The sequence below is a fragment of the Nyctereutes procyonoides genome, unplaced genomic scaffold, assembly GCF_905146905.1.
Source record: "Nyctereutes procyonoides isolate TBG_1078 unplaced genomic scaffold, NYPRO_anot_genome, whole genome shotgun sequence".
In the NCBI taxonomy this organism is placed as follows: domain Eukaryota; kingdom Metazoa; phylum Chordata; class Mammalia; order Carnivora; family Canidae; genus Nyctereutes; species Nyctereutes procyonoides.
Genome location: NW_026575024.1, coordinates 13290624 through 13313647, shown reverse-complemented (window position 1 = coordinate 13313647; position 23024 = coordinate 13290624). Strand labels below are relative to the sequence as shown.

At 39.6% G+C, this 23024-nt stretch overlaps 1 protein-coding gene across 4 annotated transcripts in view; it reads left to right on the top strand.

Annotated features, from left to right (window-relative positions):
* The first annotated feature begins 841 nt into the window (after positions 1 to 841).
* Positions 842 to 23024, top strand: part of NCOA3 (nuclear receptor coactivator 3) — a 141469-nt gene continuing 119286 nt past the window's right edge. For 3 of the 4 annotated variants that reach the window (XM_055303369.1, XM_055303394.1, XM_055303361.1), the window contains exon 1: positions 842 to 994. The gene's annotated coding sequence lies outside the window, so the exon portion shown is untranslated. The remainder of the gene's footprint in view (positions 995 to 23024) is intronic. The other variant, XM_055303385.1, reaches the window with a different exon arrangement.

The window sequence follows — 23024 nt, the reverse complement described above, 5'->3', positions numbered from 1 at the left end:
TAGCTATTTTTTAGGGGCAAGGTTACTACAGAGGGGGCATAGGGCCGGTCCCATTGCATCATATCAGGAGACACATAATGTCAGTTTGATCCATTATTGGCGAGGCTAAGCCATAGTGTTGGTATTAGATCTTTCAGTTTAGGGGCTGCCTGGGTGGCTCAGTGGTTGAGCGTCTGCCTTTGGCTCAGGTCATGATCCCAAGGTCTTGGGACCCGGCTCTCTGCAGGGAGCGGGCTTCTCCCTCTGCCTATGTCTCTGCCTCTCTGTGTGTCTCTCATAAATGAATGAATGAATGAATGAATAAATAAATATCTTTAAAAAAAGATCTCTCGGTTTAGGGGTGTCTTCCAGTTGCGTCCACTGCAAAGCAAGCTACTTCATGGGATGACACGGACTGACTATACAGTGAACACACTATTGCCAAACAACCTTTCAGCCAGAGGCTTTAGCATCTAACGAACAACCCGGTGTCTTCTGACCTTGTGCCTCAGTTTGCTCATCTGAACAACTGACCCCAAAGGGATGGATGCTTGCTTTGAGGATCGGTACCTGGCACACAATAAAAGGTTCGTAAATGCTAAATATCACGGGGCGAAAGCAAGTGTGACAAGATCAAGGGCAGGGCTAGGGCTTGTACTGTCGTCCTCCGGACCCCGCCGCAGCTGCCAGGCAGTGGGCGGAGGAGAGCGGCCGGAGGGTCCGCCGCATCACCCCCGCCAGCACCACCACCAGCACCACCACGCCCTCGCGCCCTGCGAGCCCCGCCGCGCAAGGCCCCCTGGGACCGGTAGTGCTGGGCGTGGCCTCGGGACTACATATCCCGGAGGCCCCCGCGCGCGGCTCCAGCCGCTGCCGCCTCAGCCCCTCCACAGCGACGGCGGCGGCCGCGGCGGCTGAGTCGGTGGCGGCGGCGGCGGCAGCAGTGGCGGCGGCTGCGGGCTGAGCGGCGAGTTTCCGATTTAAAGCGGAGCTGCGAGGAAAATGGCGGCGGGCGGTGAGTGGAGATAAAGGAGGAGCGGTGGCGGGCGAGGGGGTGGAGTGCGAGGCGGAGGGAAAGAGGGCGAGTCCGGGGGCTGCCGCGAGCCGGCGGCTGCGGCTCGGCTGAGGCGCCGAGGGGCGCGCCGCGGGGGGGGGGGGGCGCGCGTTGAGGTACTTTCGGGGCGTCGGGGCTCCGCAGCCGGGGGCGGCCGACGGCCGGGAAGGGGAGCCGAGGTGGGGCGGCAGCCGGCCCGGGGGTCTGAGGGGTCCGCACTCGGCGGGGTCACCCCGACGGGCTGGGGGGGGCCGTGGGGGGCCCACTTTCCCCTCCCGTCCCTGAAGTTTTGTCCCCCCCAGCCCCCGGGGCTGCCTCAGGACGCTCCCCGCGCCCCCTCCTCCCGCTGCCTCAGCGCCCCCGCAGTTCTCCCGGAGAATTAGGGGGCGGGGGGGGGCGCGGACCCCACCGACCCCACCGACCCCCACGCCAGCCGCCAGCCTCCGAGTCGCGCTCACAGTCGCCTCGCGTTTGCGGCTCTCCGCCCTCCTGCACTTGAGAGGCGTTTTTAATATTTTAACTCGAGTTATCTGCGGAATTTCATTCTGGCCAAGGGTAGGTTCTCCACAGTTTTTCTCCGTGAAAAGGCTTTTTTTTTTTTTTTTTCCCCGCTACCTCTGCTGTGAAGGTTGGGGAAGTTGGTGGATCAGATTTTGGGCGCTTTGGCTGTCTTTTATTATCACTAGTTACTACCCTCCCCCCCCCTCCACCGCCACCTCGTCCCCATCTCTCATCTTCCCATACATTGGTTCAGTTTGTGATGATTTAAATTGTCTTGCACATGCCTTAAAAAAACAAAAAACAAAACAAAAAACAAAACAGAAAACACCCCCCCCCCAAAAAAAAAAAAAAGCAAAAACAACACCACACAAACCGCAAGCAAAAAGCCAGGAGCCGTTGGAAGGCTTCGTTGCTTCTAGTTTGAGGGCACTCGGGGTGGAAAAGTTAACCAAAAGAGCAGTCGTGAGAGGGAGAAAGCATCGTTGCAAAACCTCACTTAGCAGGAGGAGTTCAGGATTCCAAAATGGAATGACACGAAAGGTATGAAATTCTCCCGAAGTCGAAACTTTTTCCCCCCTCCCCCTCCCGAATGTGAAGACTTCCTTTTTTTTTTTTTTTTTTTTTTTTTGCAGTTTTTGAGCAGCACTTCAAAGCCAACCTGTTTTTGTTATTAAGCCTGTACCGTAAAGAAACAGGAAGGCGAGTGAGTACCAGCTGTCTTGCTGCAGTGGGTTTAAATGGATTTGAATGAGATGAGTGAGTGGTAGTAGTATTGAGTGAGATTGCTGCATGCATCTCCTTGATTTAAATGCCTGGGCTCGGATCCGCCTAACCGGCCCTTGGCTGCAAAGAAAAAAATAAAATAAAATAAAAAAAAGCTTCTGTATGCGTTGCAGCAGGTTGTATAGAGGATGACGGAAAAAAAAAAAAAAAACCCAAAGAAAAAAAAAAAAACAACAAAAACTCCAACCTTAAAGCTCCTCCAAAAAACCCCCAAACACAGGTCTTGTGAATGCTGCATAAACTACAATGTTAAACAGAAATCTGGAAGTTCATGAAATGTTTGTTCTTGGGAAAAAATTTAAGTTATTACTCGGTTATACCAGATATAAAACCCAACTGGAAAGGTACACAAACATTGAAAAATGAGTCTCTCCGGTAAGCCCTCCAATTCGAGCTCCTTGGAGACTCCTAGTAGGTGACTACTACTGGTTTCTAGAGTATCTTTGGTGTTTGGAATAATTATCTTAAGATTTTTAGTTGAAACATAATCTTGCTGGGTACCAAAAGCAGGGAAATAAAATGAACAGAAGAGAGGGAAAATGTGGTGGGAATAATGTTTTCTTTTCACTCGTCTTGAACAAATGTTGGTAGCCATTAAGAAAAGGCTTCTGAACTTATGTTGCCTTCTATACTACTAACACCTTTAAAGAAGTAACAATCTGTGGGGCTTTAGGATGAAGAATGCTGCCAGGGTTCATTGTTTGTATGTAAGGTGAAGCCTCTGTAACATGTAAAATGATATTGAACACTATAGCTCCTGTCACTGGAGGTTGCTTCAGGTTCTGCATTTAAATGAGCAGTAATCTAGGTTGCCTGTGATCCTAAATTATAGTGATATTTTATGTATTGGTAGAAGTGACTTAATTGTCCAATCAGTATTAAAAAAAAAAAAAGAGGCGTATGCCAGCCTCTAGCATATAGAACTACATTTTGGACATGAGGATTGTAGAATAGGTGGGAAGCTGTAATCTAGAGCAGTTGTATGAAATATTAAGGTAAAATACTCCTTACCTGCAGAGGCTTCAAAAATACAAAACAGCCTCAGCATAATTAACAGGATTTTTATTTTTGTAAGTTTTAGAATGGTGGTTTTAAATTTACCAACACTAACAATTCATTAAAAAAATTCAATGATGGGCAGCCTGGGTGGCTCAGTGGTTTAGTGCTGCCTTCAGTCCAGGGCGATCCTGGAGACCTGGGATCGAGTCCCACAGCAGGCTCCCTACATGGAGCCTGCTTCTGTCTCTGCCTCTCTCTCTCTCTCTCTCTGTCTGTCTCTCATGAATAAATAAATAAAATCTTAAAAAAAAAATTCAATGACATTAGAGTTTAGGCTATTAGGGATTGTGTTAAATAAATACACTATATTTTGAAATTGAGTATACTGTGTATCCTTCCGGGTATGAGTTATTTCTCATATCAGGGATAAATTTTTATCCCTATATAACAGTATTTCAATAAATCCCGCCCCATCTCTAGACAAATAAATTAGAATTTATTCAGTAAGGGGTGAGTGTACTGCTGGACCCTGAATCTTTTTTCTAGGACATGCGAAATAAAAAATAGTTTTTGAGATGGTTACTTACTAATAAAACCTTCTTGATGGATCTTTTGAAATAAACTTTCTTACTATGTCAGGGACATAGTATAAAGTTTTTTTATTTAAACTGTATTCTAGAATAGTTTTTTTAAAGACTATGTTTTTTAGAATTCTTTAAAAAAGCTTTTAAGAATATTTTAGTTTGGTCTGTAGGGTAAGGTAGAAAACCAAACTGCTATTGTCCTATGCTGAATTGGTATTAAAATAAATGGCTTTAGGGGTTCTTTTTACCTTTTTTTTAGACTATATAATTTCGAGCCTTGGCCTGAAGACGTAGACTACTTTTGAAAACTTGATTTGTTGCAAGTTTAGAATGAGTAGCCTCCAGTGGCTGTTTGTCTACACTGGAAAGCGACCACAGTTTAATGCAGTTGTACTCTAATGATATATAGGACTAGAAAAACTAGTTGTTGATCATGTTGACAAGTTTCTCATAGGTTAAACCAGACAGGACCTGTCCTAGTTTGGTTTGAACTTACTATATATTCTGTAGTGCAGAATATTCTTTTTTTTTCATTGTTGAGTGGTTAAAGCTCTGGGAGCAAAAAATTAGTATTGGAAATGCATATTTACTTTCCTTCTTTCTCATAGTTCATCAGATTAAAGAAATAGGTGACTGTATATTAATTTGGATCCTTAGGGATAGCACTGAAATTGAGTACTGCAGTAAAATATAGGCATTTTCTTCCATTTTATTGAGTGCTTTTTTGGGGGTCAGAGGAGGGGATTACAAAATGAACATTTCTCTGTTAAAGTGGAGGAGGGGCTCTATTGTAATGAGGCTCATTCCTTCATTTTGTTAGTGTTTGTTAGATACATTCATTTAGTCCACTGGTTTTCTGGTAGGATTTCTGGGAGATTGTTTTGGGCTAAGGTGCAGTTTATCCTGAGTCTAACCTTATTTTCAGCTCCTAACAAATGATGGAATTGACTCGAATTTAATCGCCTTTCCCTTTGCTACCTTCTGGTAGAGAGTTGTTAAATGAACAGGAAAATGGCCAGAAGATACACAGCAGGAGTTGAAAGGAAGACCTGTGCTGTCTAGGAGGCTGATTTATCCACAAACTGGATAATCTTCTTAGACTGTGTACTGCCGGGTTCCAACTTTGTCAGCATTAACTCAGTTTGGTAGGTTTTGCTGGCCTAGGTCAGTTTACGGAGGGAGGGGGGCAGTAATTAAGGTTTATTTAACTGTAGTAAATGTGGCTTATAGGCAAAGGAAAGTCTGATCTATCTGGCAAATGGATTTTATGCATTTCAAAGAATATTTTAAGAGCAAATGGACTAGTCTTTTCTGTTAGTCTTTTTTCCTAGTTTTCATTAGGGTTGTCTGTGCCCTATTTTTTCCATTAATATTTTTTTTATCAATATGTTCTAGGAAAGTGTGTGACTTTTTTTTTTTTTTTTTTTTTACTTTTTTTTGAAGGGTAACTTCTTGTCTGCTCTTCACTTATGAAGGTATTCTTCTAAAATGTTTAATTTCTTTGGTTAGAGGCTATGAGTAAGGGTTCTGAAGTTTCACTTTTTGGAAACTAGGCTGATTAGATTACTCAATTTAACTCTTCATCATCACATAATAATGAAAAGGGAATATTGGCATGGGTACCACATAGTAATGGATAATCTACTGCTCCCTGGGGATTTGCTTTTGGTAGCTATGGCAGCTGAGTAGGAGTGGTAGATGGATAGATGGGAAAAGACTGCAGAAGTCAGCATAATCCTCAATTAGGATAAGCCTCATGGTTAATTGAATGTTGAGTGTACAGGTTAAATCCCATTATAACAAACTCCAGGGGACTAGCTAAATTATTTTGTTGTACTGGAATTGAGCTTTTTTGAATATTGTTTGAAATAGATTAGTCTTTTTATTTTTGTTAGAGGCTTTGGAAAAATTTTTATTGTAACAATTTGACAAGTTGTTACCGGTAAACCAATGTGTTTGACTTTCATATTTAATGCTTTTGCCTTTAAAAAGGAAAGAACTTATGCTGAACTGGGTATATAATTTATCTCCCTTCCCAACACCCCCATGTCTCAGTATAAAGTAGCTCCATTGGTTTATCTCAACAATCAAAAATTTTTAAGTACTACTGCCACCATCAAAGTGTGGTCAGAGGAAATGGGAAATTCCCTAGGTTTCCAGGTGACTGCTGCTGGTAATTTTTCCTGCCTTTGATAGCTTATTTAAAATAAATTAATAAAAAAAATAAATGAATATACTCCAATTTGTTTTGAACTTTACTTTGTCAGTTATAATTAGGGTAGCCCTTTTCCATTGATTACAGTGTAGTTTGAGATAGAGATCCGAATGGTGTTAAAAAAAAAAAGTGATGGTAGTTTAGTAGTCATAAATAAGAATTTTTCAGAAACAAGATTAATGAGAAAAGTACTATAATGCTTGGCCAGAAATACTTTTTTTTCCTGTCCTGTACTTTGAAATTGGTGTTCGAATTTAAGGCATTTATATCCCACCTTCATATCTAAGGCTAGCATTTTTAGTTTGCTTAGAGTTGTGATTGGGTGCAGCAAGACATTTTTGAAGTCATTCTTTTAAGTAGATGTTCCATGAAGGAGGGAAAATCTGAAAGAGGGAATCTCAAAGCAACCCAAGCAGTGTTTTGAAAGTTCTTGAGTCAAGAATAATGACTGGCTAGTAGGCAGGAAGCCTGCAGTTGCATTGTGGTATTGTTCCTCCATCTTATGCATTTGAGAACTTGAGCACAAAAGAGGAGAAAGCATGGGGAGGGGAAGAAAGAGTTCTAACAAAAAAAAGAGGAGAGGCTTTTAGAGTAAATATTCTTTACTATTCTGTTTAAGTAAAATCTAAAACCAAATTATTTTTACTTTGAGAGGAAGTATTTATCATAATTTAAGTGTCCTAAACTGATATTTCTATAAATGAGAGTTGTTACTGGTGGAAAGAACAGCATGATCATACTTCGGTTTTAAAACAACTTAAAAAAAAAAAAAAAATCTCAGGGTACCTGGCTGGCTCAACTGGAAAAGCAAGTGACTCTTGATCTCCAGGCCATGGGTTCGAGCCCCACAACGAGTGTAGAGATGAATAAAAATAAACATATATATGTATATATATAAGTTTACATGTGAAAGCCTTTGAATATTTCCCCTTTGTTACCTAATCAGTATCATTTGTTTGCTTGTTACTTTGAAAATGATACTTACCTGTGAAGAATTGAGAATAATTTGTAAACTAGTACTGTAAGCTTCCTGCAAATTAGTCCCTGGGTCTTTCTTGAAATTTATAAAACAAAGAGGGTGGAGTATATATTCTTCCAAGGTTCATTATATTGGAAAGTTCTATAAACTTAAAGCATTGTATAGATATGTAGAATAGCCTTATATTTAAGTTTTCTTGGTCAAACATTAAATGGATTACGCTCTTTATACCAGATAATGGTAACCTGTCAGTGCTGACTCATCAGTTTGGAGTGGATGACTGAGCTCCTGACTTCACTGTAGTATATGCTACGAGCTGCAGAGTGCATGCTTGCACACGTGTGCCTTTGTAAGTGGGAGGGGGGAGAGAGTTTTCAGCCCCCTTCTTCTGTTGTAAGAAAATAAAGTCATATTTTTCTTTACTCTCAGTAAAACTGTCATCAGTGAAATGGATTATTGAATTTAAGTCATTGTAGAGTAGCTGTATCAGCTTGATTTTGTTTCCAGATTGAAATTTGGCAACTTTATTTGAAAATGTTTTAAGGATTACCCAGTATTCTCTTCACCAAATTGTGTTGTTAGTCTAAACACCTTCTGCTTCTTCCAGGTTCATGGTGTTTTGTAAGACTTTCATCCCAGCCAAGGTAGTTGGCCCTGTTACTGTCAGAGCAAGTGTTTGGCTGCATCTAGGAAAATCTAACTTTGCTAGTGAGAAAAATAACTGCACACACATGTTGCATCCATTGGAGGGCCAGTAATATAGTATCTTCTTCATGTAATAAGACAAGACTATTACTATACTAAGTTTTAAGAGTACTATCAGGAATCAGTAAAATGAATTGAGGAAGCTACTTTCAAAGTGCACAACCACATCTAGATTGGTAGAAGGTGGATGTATCCCAAGTTAGGTAAACCTGGAATTGTGAACTTGTCCAGTAAATTCCAGTTTTCTTTTTCTTCCCTCAAAGTACAAAATCTTCCCACATGTTACTTTTTAAACTGATTTTTCCTAAGACCATTCTCTTAGCCATGAGGCCTTAAGCTTTAATCATCTTTAATTTGCTACTGTTTGGCGCTTGCCCACTCTCCGTACACACATACTTAACCAGTGTTTATTAAGCTTGTAGTGTTTAAGGCACTGTGAGAGTTAAGGTTTTGACCTCCAAGTGCACACAATCAATCAGGTATTCACATCACTTCAGTACAAGGCAATCAATTTTGCTTATGAAGTCAAGGAGAAGTTCAGAGGAGGAAAGGGCTACTTCTGACCAGGTGATCTGGATGCAGATCTTTGAAGAATGAGTAAGATTTTAATATGGAGAGAGCAATTTCTGTTGGTGAGAGATCATTAGCAAGAATTCAGAGGTAAGGCATTTTAAGACTTGGTCATTTAAATATTCAGTGTGTTAAGTGAGTGGATTTGAATAAACTTGGTTTTTTTTCAGAATCCTATTGATATATTTCTCTTGAATATATTTATGTATACATATATGTTTTTTAAAAGATTTTATTTGTTTGACATAGAGCACAAGCAAGTGGAGCGGCAGGCTCCCTGCTCAATCTTACAGTCCTGGGATCTTACAATCCTGGGATCGACCTGAGCTGAAGGCCGACACTTAATTGACTGAGCCACCCAGGCACCCCTTAAATATATTTTCATTACAATTTCTAAAACTGTAGGGATCCCTGGGTGGTGCAGTGGTTTGGCGCCTGCCTTTGGCCCAGGGCGTGATCCTGGAGACCCGGGATCGAATCCCTTGTCGGGCTCCCGGTGCTTGGAGCCTGCTTCTCCCTCTGCCTATGTCTCTGCCTATCTATCTTTGACTATCATTAAAAAAAAAAAAATTCTAAAACTGTAATTCAGGCCCTTTATTTCTGGGTTATGTAACAGCTTTCAAAGTAGTCTCTGTTCTTTCTAAGTCCTCTCTGTACTTATTATTATTATTTTTAAAAAGATTTTATTATTCATGAGAGACACAGAGAGAGGGAGAGAGAGAGGCAGAGACACAGGCAGAGTGAGAAGCAGGCTCCATGCAGGGAGCCTGACGTGGGACTCGATCCCAGGACTCCAGGATCATGCCCTGGGCCGAAGGCAGGCGCTAAACCGCTGAGCCATCCAGGGATCCCCATCTCTGTACTTATTAAACTTCATTTTGATTACAGTTTTTGCTTATAAATCTGCAGAGTACAATCCTCCTTAACCTAGTATTCAGTTGTTAACATAGTCTTTTTTTTTTTTTAATTTTTTTTGTTTTATTTATTTATGATAGGCACACAGTGAGAGAGAGAGAGAGGCAGAGACACAGGCAGAGGGAGAAGCAGGCTCCATACACCGGGAGCCTGACGTGGGATTCGATCCCGGGTCTCCAGGATCGCGCCCTGGGCCAAAGGCAGGCGCCAAACCGCTGCGCCACCCAGGGATCCCTAACATAGTCTTTTTAAACTCAGTTTTCCTATTTGTGTTGTCCCTTGTGTCAATCACACTGCTGCTTTCTGCCTCTTTTCCCTTGTTATCTAGGCCTAGTCTTCAAGGTCCAGTTCAGATCCTATTTAAGTAAATTTCCTAGGCCACCACAGCTGAAAATATAGTTCTTATTTTCGGATATGAATCATTATTATCTCCTCACATGCACAGGAGTCGGTATTGATTGGTAGGACAGAGTCATTCAGATTGTCAATTTTTTGAGGTGGGGACCATTTCTTTTAAGCTTTTGAAATCTATTATTTTTTCAAATATATTCATTTTAAGTTCCCTCAAATGCTTGGTGTTTGGATATGAAAGTTTCTAGAGTTCTAACTCTCAAGTCAGTTTTTCTTTTTTTAAAGATTTTATTTATTCATGAGAGATAGAGAGAAGGCAGAGGGAGAAGCAGGCTCCCCACAGGGAGCCCGATGTAGTACTGGGTCAGGGACTCCGGGATCATGACCTGAGCAACCTGAGCCAAAGGCAGACGCTCAACTGCTGAGCCACCCAGGTGTCCCTCAGGTCAGCTTTTCTATTTGGATATTGGGATAAAATTAGAGTCCTAAGGATTTGCTTGGGACGTATGTCTCCCTCGTAGAGTGTCCCAGATAAATCATGTCTGGGTCTTGAGTGCATTCATATTTCCCAAATGCCGTAGGACTGACAGTCCTGTAAGTTGTCAGATGTTTGTATTCAGTATCACTGTTCTCCAAAGAATTGTGCTAAGTATTGTAGGCATTAAAATCTCTTTGTGATCTAGGAGCTTATAATCTAGTTGAGAAATAAGTATAATTGAAAAAATATAGTTGCAACAATATAAGTGGTTCAAAAGTTCAGAGGAAGAAGAGGTAATTTTCAACTGGAATTGTTAGGGAATGCTTCATGGAGGAGATAGGTAGACCTAAAGGGTCTTAATTACTGCTTCTGATCTCTCTTTCCCCCACATCTTTTATTCTGTAGTGCTTAGTTACATTAAAAAAAATTAAAAAATGTTTTAAAAATTTTTAATTGAAAAGGAGGCATAAACATGATAGAATTGAAACAGTACAAAAAGGTGGTATACCTTGAAAAAGTAAGGATCCTGGTCCCCCAAGTCTTTGGTCTTTATAACTACCCCCCTTTCCAAAGGTTACTGAAGTTAGAGGATATTCTGTACGTATAGTTGTGGATGTCTCTCACCAGTATCTTTTTCCTAATCTCTCCCGCTCCCTCTTTTTTTTTTTTTTTTGAAGATTTTATTTATTCATGAGACACACACACACACAGAGGCAGAGACACAGGTAGAGGGAGAAGCAGGTTCCAAGTAGGTAGCTGGACATGGGACCCAATCCTGGGGTTCTAGGATCACTCCTGGGCCAAAGGCAGCGCTAAACTGCTGAGCCACGTGGGCCGTCCTCCCTCTATTTCTGATTAAAGTGGGGCTCCTACTATTTTCACTTAACAAAAGAACTTGGAGAGCCTTCTATATATCTCACATTTTTAAAAGGCTGTATAATATTCCACTGTACAAATGGATTTTGTGTGTAACTTATTTTAACTAGTTCTGCATTGCTGTTTCTAGTCTTTTACTATTTTGATTGATACTGCAGTGAACTATATGTAGATCTGTGTGTAGGCTTGAGTATATCTCAGTATAGGCATCTTAGAAATGAAGTTTCTGAATCAAAGGAAATAAACATTTAAAACTTTAATGGCTCTTTCCTAGTTGCCTCCAGAGGGGTTATACTAAACTTAGATTTTCACCTGTTTTTTGTGACAGAGCCTTTCTCCTTTGTTATTTATTGTTATAAAGGTAATCTCTATGCCTAAGAGACTGAGAGAGGCAGAGTCATAGGCAAGTGAGTAGCAGGGTCCCTCTGGGGAGCCTGATGCAAGACTCGATCCCAGGTCCAGTGAGCCACCCAGGTGTCACTCTTATTTACCTTTTAAAAACTTATCTCTGGGGACGCCTAGGTGGCTCATCGGTTGAGCGTCTGCCATTGGCTCAGGGCGTGATCCTGGAGTCCTGGGATCAAGTCCCACATCGGGCTCCTTGCGTGGAGCCTGCTTCTCCCTCTGCCTGTGTCTCTGCCTCTGTCTCATGAATAAATAAATAAAATCTTAAAAAACAAAACAAAACAAAACTTTGCATGTTTGACTGTTTGAAGGCATGAGATCTATTGTCTTTTGTCTAAGTATGAAACTAAACTCCTTCCCCTGGTGTGCCCAAAGCCTTTCATAATCTGACTCTTAATCTGTATTTCCAGCATTATCTCCTTAATTCTATGAATTTTATACTTTAGTTGTTAAGTTTCCCTTGTTCTGTCTTACCTGCTTTTACTCTAGTAAAATTTTTTTTCCTGTGTGCTGATTCATATTCTTAGATATAAAAGATAAAAGCTACCATTTATCCAAGCCTATATGCTTGGACAGTGTTGGGTGTTTAATGTATATCATCTCATTTAACAGTCTTTTGTACTGTAGAGCCCTTTTTTTCTTCAAAAGAAGTCTTCTACAAAACCCTGTTCAAAATAGAAAATGTGATTTTATTAAAATTTATTTTGTTGAATTTTAAACTGCTGGTTATAAAGGCAGTGGAAATGAGATTGCTGTGATGAATATAAAAATTTGAAATTGGGTTATGAAGAACTATTATGGATCTAAATCCATCTCTGTCTCTAGTTTATTTCTGTATTATGAAAATCCCAACTCATACAGAGATATGGTTGCAAATGGTCTCAGTTCAAAAATATTTTTTGATATATATAACTGTTGCACATGGGATAAATTCACAAGGTACCAAAGGGTATTCAGTGGAAAGACATCCTTCCTCAGCTGTCTTCCAGCCATATCCCTGTCCCCTCTCAGAGTTATTGTTAACTGTAGAGTCATTGTTAACTGTAGGCCTATAAATGCATAGGCTTAAAAGCTTTTAAATTTAGTGAATTTCTGCTACTTTTTTTTTTTGGGTAAACTTTATATTAAGGTGTAGTGTACATTCAGAAAAAATGTACAAGTATAGGTAGATAAATTTTCATAAAACTAACACACTTATGTAATTGGCACTCAGGAGCCCTGTTCTGGATTGTGTATATTTTTTAAATGATCTTGGGCAAGGTTTCATATCTATTTTTATAATTTTAAATTCTTTCTAATGGTTACACAGTATTCAACTGTGTGAATATGTATTGTATTTAGTTTCATATTACTACAAACAAAGCTGTAAGTGAATATCCTCATATGTATTTCTTTGTTCCCATGTTTTGTTATAGAGCACATAAGAATTTCTGGAAGTAGAATGCTAGAGTATTAAAAAGTATGAATTTTAAGTTTTATAGATAATTGCAACTAGCTCCCTGTTGTAGAGGTTGTATCAATTTATGAATCCACCAGCCGTGTATAGAAGTGCTTGTTTCCCTTATGTGTTTCTTCTTGTGCTTTTATGATTTCTTTTTCTTTTGTAACATAAAAAAAAAATCATGTAAGATTTAAAGAATGTAAAATAAGGGGTGTCTGGCTGGCTTAGTTGGAAGAGCATGGGACTCTTGATCTTGGGGTTGTGAGTTCAAGCCTCATGTTGGGTATAAAGATTGTTTACAAATAAAAGCTTAAAAAAATGAAGTCAGGATGTCAGACTGGTAGCATAGATTAATGAGGTGGTAAACTACAATATGTTGTGATTATATACTGTTTCATGTGTTTAAAGGTGTTTAAAATGTAATTATATAACATTCAGATGTGCTTTTAATATGTAGATATCTGCTTTTATGAAGTATAATTTATACTAAAATCGAACCATTTTAAGTGTGCTGTTTTGACAGATGTAAACTACTGTGTTACTACCACCACAATTAAGATACAGAACATTCACATCTCTAAAAAGTTCTATCTTGCCCATTTGTATTTAGTCCTTTTCTGGGGTTTGTAGTATTCAGTCAACCACTGTTCTTGCCTTCTATCACTATAGTTCACTTTTTTCTTTTTTTCAACTTTATTGAGGTATAATTGACATTCAGTTCTGTATATTTAAAGTGTGCAATTTGAGTTTTGACATTGAAGTCCACTTGTGATCTGTCACCACAAGTACAATATGAAAATACCTAGTGACTCTAATAGAAGTATCTTTGTATCTCTTTAAAATCCATTCCTCCCCCAATCTGTAATTACTGATCTCCCTTATTCACTGAAGATTAATTGACCTTTTTGAGAATTTCATATAAATTGAATTGTTGCTGTGTATTCTATCCGCCTCTCTGTCAGATGATCCTTTCTTGAAATATTTTCCTTTGTAGTTTTTTTTTTAAGATTTTATTTATTTATTCATGAGAGACTCGGAGAGAGAGAGAGAGAGAGAGAGAGAGAGAGAGAGAGAGAGATAGGGCAGAGACATAGGCAGAGGGAGAAGCAGGCTCCATGATGCAGGGAGCCTGATGTGGGACTCTATCCTGGGACTCCAGGATCACACTCTGAGCCAAAGGCAGATGCTTAACTGCTGAGCCACCCAGGCGTCCCTCCTTTGTTGTTCTCCTTTGTCGTCCATTTCACTGGACCACTGTTGGTGTCGTCTATGATGTCATGAGGGTGGCAGCCATCAGCATTGCAGCCCAAACACTGGGCAGTCCCCAGGATCTCTTTAATGGCTCTAGAGAATTTTCTGGCTAAAGACGTGCCTAATCTGTTGAGCAGTGTTGACAATCTCATCAAAAGTAATATTTCTCCTGTGGTTAACAGGGCAAAGGCTGCTCACTTGTTTTTTTCCTGCTTTCTGCCTATTGGATGTTCCTTGAAGTCTTTGATAACCAGAGCAGAGGCAGAAGGTACCATTTCAATCTGGGCCTTTCTGTTCTGAATGGTCAGTTTCACTGTAATCCTCATACCCTTCATATCACCCATGCCTTAGTGATATCATCACCATCCTTTTTTCGTGACAGATCTAGGAGCTGATCTTGGGAGCCAGCTTTGACATGGCATTGACTTCCTCACTGGCGTACCTCAGGTATATGAGTTTGATCTAATTGGGGTTGAACTTAGGTAGGCAGCATGTTGGAGGCATCTGGTGTTGGATGAGCCTGAATTTGGGATGACTGAAGATAGTTGCACCTTTGCTTCCTTTGAGCTGAAATCCAGAAGTACTATGTACTTTTTTTTTGAGGGGAGCTGGTTTTTTTTTTTTTTTTTTCACTTAGCACTGTATAGTTATATTGAGATTTATCCATGTTGTTGCATATGTCTGTAGATTTTTATATATTCCTTTTTAAGTAATCTCTACTCCCCATGCAGGGCTCAAACTTGACAGCCCTGAGACCAGGAGTTGCATGCTCTACCAGCTGAACCAGGCAGGTGCCCTGCTTATATCAGTAGTTTTATTTTTGATTGATTAGTGCTATTTCTTTGTATAGTTTTATCCCAGTTTATCTATTCACATAGATAACTGTTGATGAACATTTGGGTTGTGTTCAGTCGTTTATTAAGAAAAATAGAGTTTCTGTGACATTTGTATACAAGGATTTGTAGGGACATAGGCTTTTATTTCCTCTTGAGTAAATACATAGGAATAGAATGGGTTATATGCTAGGTGTATGTTCAACACTTAAAAATTTTAAGAAACTGGGGCACCTGGGTGGTGCAGTTAGTTAAGTGTCTGACTTTTGGTCTTGGCTCAGGTTGGTGATCCCAGGGTTGTGAGATCAAGCCCTTGTGTTGGGCTCTGTATTCAGTGCAAAGTCTGCTTGAGACTTTTTCTCCCACTCCACTCCCTGTGCCACCTGCCATACACTTGAATTTTCTCACTCCCTCCCCTTTCTAAGATAAATAAAATGTTCAAAAAATTTTTAAAAAGAAATTGCCAGCTGTTTCTCAAAGTGGTTGTACCATCTTATATGTCTTGATTCTTCTTTTTTTTAAGATTTAAAATTTTTCTTTGATCTCCACACCCAACATGGGGCTCCAACTCACAATCCTAAGATCACGAGTCACACAGATGCTATACCGACTGAGCCAGCCAGGCTCCTCAATATGGTCAGTCTTTTTTTTTTTTAAAGATTTTTTATTTATTTATTCAGAGAGAGAGAGAGAGAGAGAGAGGGGCAGAGACACAGGCAGAGGGAGAAGCAGGCTCCATGCAGGGAGCCGGACATAGGACTCCATCCCGGGTCTCCAGGATCACACCCTGGGCTGCAGGCGGCGCTAAACCACTGCACTACCGGGGCTGCCCTGGTCTTTTTTTAATGTTAGCCATTCTAGTGGGTGTATAGTGGTATTTCATCATAGCTTTAATTTGAGTTTCCTTAATGAGTAATAATGTTGAGCATATTTTCATGTACTTGTTTAAGGTGAGGTGTCTGTTCATATTTTTTGCTATTTTTAAGTTGGGTGGTTTAGCTAATTGAGATTTAAGAGTTCTGTAGATACAAACCTTTTTGGATATGTTTTAGAAATATTTAATTTGAGGGGTGCATGGGTGGCTCAGTTGGTTAAGCATCTGCCTCTTGATTTTGGCTCTGCTCATGATCTCAGGATTGTGAGATAGAGGCCCGTGTTGAGCTCTGTGCTGAGTGTGGAGCCCTCTCTCTTCCTCTGCCCCTCCACCCCTTCCCCTGCTTGCGTGCTTATTCTGTCTTTAAAACAGATTTTTTTTTGAGACCGTGGTCTGCTGTTTGATTTTCTTAACTTTTTGGAAGAGCAAAAGTTTTTGATGTCATTGGAATTCAATTTATTAATTTTTGCATTTTATAGTTCATGCCTTTTTTGTTGCATTTAAGAAATCTTAGCCAAACCCAAGGTAATTAAGATTTACTGTTATGTTTTCTTCTAGAAGTTTTATAGATTTAGCTCTTAAATTTGAGTATATGGCCATTTGAGTTAATTTTTGTGTATGATATAAGAGTTGAGGTTCATATTTTGGTATATGGGTATTGAATTTTTCCAGCACCATTTGTTGAAAAGATTATACATTTGCCATTGGATTGTCTTGTCACCTTTGTTGAAAATCAACCACATACGTGCAGGTCAATTTATCTGTCTGTCTTAACCCCAGTCTTGCAATCAGATAAGATAAATCATCCAACTTAGTCTTTTCTTCTTAAAAAATTTAGACTTTCCAATAATTTTGTTAGTATGTAGAAATATGAGTGATTTTTATATACTGTATATTTTGTAACCTTGCTAAACTCATTTTTTAGTAACTTTATGTAGTTTCCTTAGGATTACATCCATAGGTAATCATGTTTGTGAGTAATTTTATTTCTACCTTTTCAATTAGTATGCTTTCTTCTTTCTTTTCTTTTTTTCTTTTTCTTTATTATAATGACTAATGCAGTTTTGGGATTTTGATTGTGATCAGTTTGATCAATTTGGGGAGATAATCATTGTCTCACCCTCAGTCTTAGTGGGTAAGTATTCAGTCTTTTACCACTAAATAAGATGTTACTTAAAGGTCTACTGATCTACTGATTTACCTCTATCCCCCCTGCTTTTGTTACTGAGTTTTAAGAGTTTCTTTTTTAAAATGTATATTCTGGATATATGTCTTTATCAGATATATTTTGCAAATATTTTCTCTGTCTTTGGTGGTACAGATCTTTATTGGTGATCAGCAGTGTTTTTGTACTAATGCTCAAGTTTTTGATTATATGTATATTTTGGGGAATAAACTTTTAAAGCATGGATAACAGTAATGCAAATGTATAAAAATCCCATTTCTTCATGTAAATGGAAGGAAAAACTAAAGTTGTTAACCTAGGATATAGCAGTTCTTTTTTTTTTTTTAAGATTTTATTTATTTATTCATGACAGACACACAGAGAGGGAGAGAGAGAGGCAGAGACACAGGCAGAGGGAGAAGCAGGCTCCATGCAGGGAGCCTGATGTGGGACTCGATCCCAGGTCTTCAGGATCCGGGCGGCGCTAAACCGCTGAGCCACCTGGGCTGCCCGGATATAGCAGTTCTTCTTCTTCTTTTTTTTTTTTTAAGATTTATTCATTTATTTATGATAGAGAGAGAGAGAGGCAGAGACACAGGTAGAGGGAGAAGCAGGCTCCATGCCAGGAGCCCGACGGGGGACTTGATCCTGGGACTCCAGGATCGTGCCCTGGGCCAAAGGCAGGCACCAAACTGCTGAGCCACCCAGGGATCCCCAGCAGTTCTTAAACTTAATAAATTTTCTACTCTATTTAACTGTTAGAGGTCATTTTTCATCTTAAATAGCTGGGAACTTGATGTGTCTTTTTACCTCTTTAATAAGTTCTTATTTATTTCCTCATTTATTATTACAGAGTAAGATTAAAAACATCAAATATATCAGTCTGGTATAATCCTTTTTTTTTTTTTTTTTTTTTTTTTTTTTTAGTCTGGTATAATCCTAATGAAAAAGTGTTGAAGACTTTTCTAAAACTTTGAGTCTTAGCTATGCTGGTTTGTCATTCTTCCCTCTTGAATCCTTACTGATCTCTGTGACTTAACCTCTGTTAGTATAGTATAGTCCTTTCTCACCAAGCTGTTATATACGGTCTTCTCTTTTCATGGTGTCTGTGCTTAACTATTCTACTGGTTATATTAGCTTTTTTTTTTTTATAAAGATTTTATTTATTCATGAGAAAGGTGCGGGGGGTGGGGGGGAGAAGGGAGAGAGGCAGAGGGAGAAGCCGGCTCCATGCAGGGAACCTGATGTGGGGTGGGACTCTATTCCCAGGATTCCAGGATTGTGTCCTGGGCCACAGGCAGGCGCTCAACCAGGGATCCCCTATATTGGCGTTTGAGTGCCTCCCCTACAAGCTAATGACAAAATACCAGCTTCACAATGTGGTATTTATCACATTTAGAATTTATATTAAATTATTGGAACCTTAAATTGCCTAAATATTTCCCTAGACACTTTACTCTTTGAAAAGAGTGACACCTTAGTTTGCTTACTAGTCCCCTCACCCTAATTTGAAGATTGGTATTTTAATTCTTCTCTGTCTAAATTATTCTTTGTATCATGCTGGAATTCTGGAATATTTTGTAATTTACACTTAAGACTAGTTTAAAAAGAAAACAGTGGAAATTTCCAGCTTAAAAAAAATAAAACAGCTACTGGTCTAATAACTACTTTGCAGGAAGAAAGAAATATGAAAAGAACCGCAGACGTTCTGGATGTCATCCTGTGAAATTTTCCACGATTCTTCATAATAACATGCAGGCATGCTTATACTGCTGGATTCAGTGCAACTGCAGTTGTGCTCTGAGTGGAATTTGAAGCTATTCTATCAATGATACAATGGCACTTGGCCAGCTTTTAGTGATGAGTGCATACATTCACACATCTAAGGTACTGTGTGTGTGTTTCATTTGTGGCATAACACTGATAAGGGCATAACTTGCACAGTTACTTAAAACTTTTGATTTCAAAATTGTTTTAAATTGTTTTTTTTTTTGTTTAGTAGATTCATTATGCCTCTGAGAATATAGATACATAAAATCATTGTACAGTGCTGTGTAGATATTTATTGTATAGCATTTTATACTATATTGAATTCTCAGAAAACTAAAAAAATTTAAAAAGATTTGCATAAGCTCAATATTAATTTGATGTGAATTCAAGAAACATTTTAACTTCTCTCAGGTTAATGTTTCAAAGCGTCAGTAGACTTTGTATTAAAGTTGGTATCTGTGTTGTGGTTTGGTTATTTCAAATTTCAAGGCAAATCCTATTACACTGTTTTCCTAGTGAGGGAAATACAGGTTGCCCAGTTCTTAAATTGGCAGAGCAGAATGATGAGTAGATTACTAAAAGATTGGGATTGCCCACCTCTACCTTCCTTCATCTTTCATCTGTTTCATGGCAAGTGCCTACCAGTAGTTTTAAGGTATGAAATTTAAAAACTCCAATTTTATGAATTTAACCTTTTAAATCCTTTTTTGTGCAGGGCAGGAGTGGCAGAGGGAGAGAGTTTTTTTTTTTTTTTAAGATTTATTTATTTTAGAGAGGGTAGGAGCAGAGGGAGAGGGAGAGAATCTCCAGTAGACTCCCCATGGAATGTGGTACCCAGTTGGGGCTCAATCCCACAACCTTGAGATAGTGACCTGAGCTGAAACCAAGAGTAACCAACTTAGCCACTCAGGTGCCCCATGGGAAAGAATCTTAAACAGGCTCCATGCCCAGTTTGGAGCCTGATATGGGGCTTAGTCTCCCAATCCTGAGATCATGACCTGAGCAGAAATCAAGAGTCAGATGCTTATTTGGCTGATTTTAAGTAATCTCTATATCCAGTGTGGGGCTCGAACTTACAACCCTAATATCAGAAGTCACATGCTTTACCAACTGAGCCAGCTAGGCACCTGTAACCTTTTAAATTCTTATGTATTTTTACAGTGAGGAATTTGAATGTTCAAAGTGATACAGCTGATACACATACACGTCTTTGTGTGTTTTAACACTTCTAAGTCATTTACATTTTGGAAATAAAGGCATATAATGTATATATTTTTCAGGATTGTTAGGATTGAACAACAGTATTGTGATATAATCATAGGCTCCACCTCTTCCCTGTGGTCTTTTGCTCCTCCCTGTACAGTCTCATCCTTCCACTTGGACCTCTCCTGTATTTATAACTCTTCTGACCTCTTCATGCCCTCTTCTTCTCAGCCCTTTTTGTCTCCCAACTATTTTATCCCTTTCCTCTCAACCTAAGTTTTCTTCTGGCCCATAGCCTTTTTTGTTTTTGTCAACTTAACCATCCTTCAAGTCTCTCATTTTTTCTATTTTCTCACTGTTACCCGAGGTCTCTTTGCCTGTGGAAGGCTTCTTTGTCCCAAGTTCTCTGCTCCTATCAGATTGTTTTTTTGTCTTTGACTCCTGAAATGTACGTCCTTTTTTTTTTTTTTTAAAGATTTTATTTATTTATTCGTGACAGAGAGAGAGGCAGGCAGAGACACAGTCAGAGGGAGAAGCAGGCTCCATGATGCAGGGAGTCGACATGGGACTCAATCCTGGGACTCCAGGATCACACTCTGGGCTGAAGGCAGGTGCTAAACCGCTGAGCCACCCAGGCGTCCCCATGGAATTTACCTTTTTACACTGTCCAAAATCCTTTAATTCTCATTTCTGTTTCCATGTTTTAGTTTATTCTATAGAGATTTAGTGAGTGCTAGCTATGTGTCTGGCTGTTCTCTAGATGTTAGGGATATACTAGGGACCAGAATGACTATGGAAAAAAAAAACCCTCATAAGGAGACTGGAAAGTGGTGTGTATGTGTGTTGTGGAATTTACACTTTCCGTGAGTAGTCATGGTAATTTTCTCTGAGAAAGTAGCATTTGAGCAAAGTGTCCAGGAAGTAAGCTTTTTGAATATTGGGGAGTGGGGAGTGACCTATGCAGAGGGAACAGCCAGTGCAAAGGTTCTTTGGTAGGAGCATTTTTAGTGTATTTGAAGAACAGAAGGTGGCTAGTGTGCTGGAACACAGTGAATAAAGGAGTAAGTAGTAAGAGAAGAAATCTGAGAGGTAACAGTGGTGGCTGTAATGTTTTCAGCTTTTGCTTTGAGCATGGTGGAGAACTACTGCAGGTGTTTTATTTTTGTTTTTTTCCAGAGGGATCTTCTGACCCCCCCCCCCCCAGTAAAGCCTTTCATTTTTTTTTTTTTTATTTTTTTTTTATTTTTTTATTTTTTTATAAATTAATTTTTATTGGTGTTCAATTTACCAACATACAGAATAACACCCAGTGCTCATCCCGTCAAGTGTACCCCCCAGTGCCCGTCACCCATTCACCCCCACCCCCCACCCTCCTCCCCCTCCACCACCCCTAGTTCATTTCCCAGAGTTAGAAGTCTTTATGTTCTGTCTCCCTTTCTGATATTTCTCACACATTTCTTCTCCCTTCCCTTATATTCCCTTTCGCTATTATTCATATTCCCCAAATGAATGAGAACATACACCGTTTGTCCTTCTCCGGTTACTGTAAGCCTTTCATTTTTTTAAAGATTTTATTTATTTACTCATGAGAGACACACAGAGAGGCAGAGACATAGGCAGAGGGAAAAGCAGGCTCTCTTCGGGAAGCCTGATGTGGGGCTCAATCCCAGGACACTCCCCTCCCCTTTCCCCCACCCCGTGATCGTGACCTGAGTCAAAGCACTGAGCCACCCAGGCACCCCTAAAGCTCTATATTTTTTGTTACAAAAGTAATTCATGTTCATGTGGAAAATACAGAAAGGTACAAAGGAGAAAATAAAGAAATCAAAGAGCAAATAAAGATTACCAGTAAATTTCATTCTCCATTGAAGATTTTGTGTGTCTGTCTTTACATTCATTTTTCTTTGTGCTTGTATACATACACCCATACCCTTTCTTCACTGTAGGGCTTAGCAGAGAACAAGTAAACTGAATTAGGCTTTAAAGAGATGCCCTTCAGCTGTTTTATGAAAAGTAGCCTTAAGAGGGCAAGAAGTAAGGAGACTTACTAGAAGGCTATTACTGTAATCCATGTATGAGATAATGTTGGCTTAGACCTAGGTGGTGGTAGTGGAGGTGATAAGAAGTGGTCAGATTTAGTATGTATCTTGAAGGTAAGCCAACAGAATTTTGTGATGGATTGAGTGTGGGGGGTGGCCAGTAGGGTGGGGCAGGGCAGTAGAGAAGGAGGGAAGAATCAAGGGTGACTCAGAAGCTTTTGGGTTGAACAACTAGAAACCTTTAGTTTCATTTTTCTTCCAAACTATAAGGTTCATTTCTGGCTCTTTTATTACGTGTTTTTCCTATTCATTTGAACTTGTGATTATTTCTTTTGCCAAGCTTCTAGTCTTTTCTGCCCAGCTTGGCACTTGGTACCCACTACAAGATGCCATGCATAACAAATTGCTTCACTAGTATTAGTCTCCCTGACTAGGTGTAGTGAGCATCCTTTTATTTATTTAGTTTTTAAACCTTTAAAACATTTTATTTAAGTAATCTCTGCACCCCATGTGGGGCTCAAACTCATGACCTTGAGATCAAGAGTCACATTAGTGAGTATCCTTTTAGAGGATCATGCTGAATTTATGAATCTGCCAGGGACTAATAACATTGTGGACATTCAGTAAATGTTGATTAATTGTATACTTCTCAGGCTTGAGAAGAAGGTATGAGAACACCTTAAAGTAAATGCCTACCTCAGCTTACTTTGGCATATTGGCATCTTTTGAGAATGAATTGTTTTAGATATTTTCCTCAATTATTTTGAGTCTAAAAAATATTTTTATTTTTTAATTTTAATTTTTAATTTTTTAAAAAGATTTTTAAAAACATTTTATTTATTCATGAGAGACACAGAGAAAGAGGCAGAGAGACACAGGCAGAGGGAGAAGCAGGCTCCATGTAGGGAGCCCGATGTGGGACTTGATCCCGGGACTCCAGGATCATGCCCTGGACTGGAGGCAGGCACTAAACCGCTGAGCCACCCAGGTATCCCCCTCTTTATTTATTTTAGAGGGGAAGAGGGAAAGAATCTCAAGCAGACTCCACCTCTTC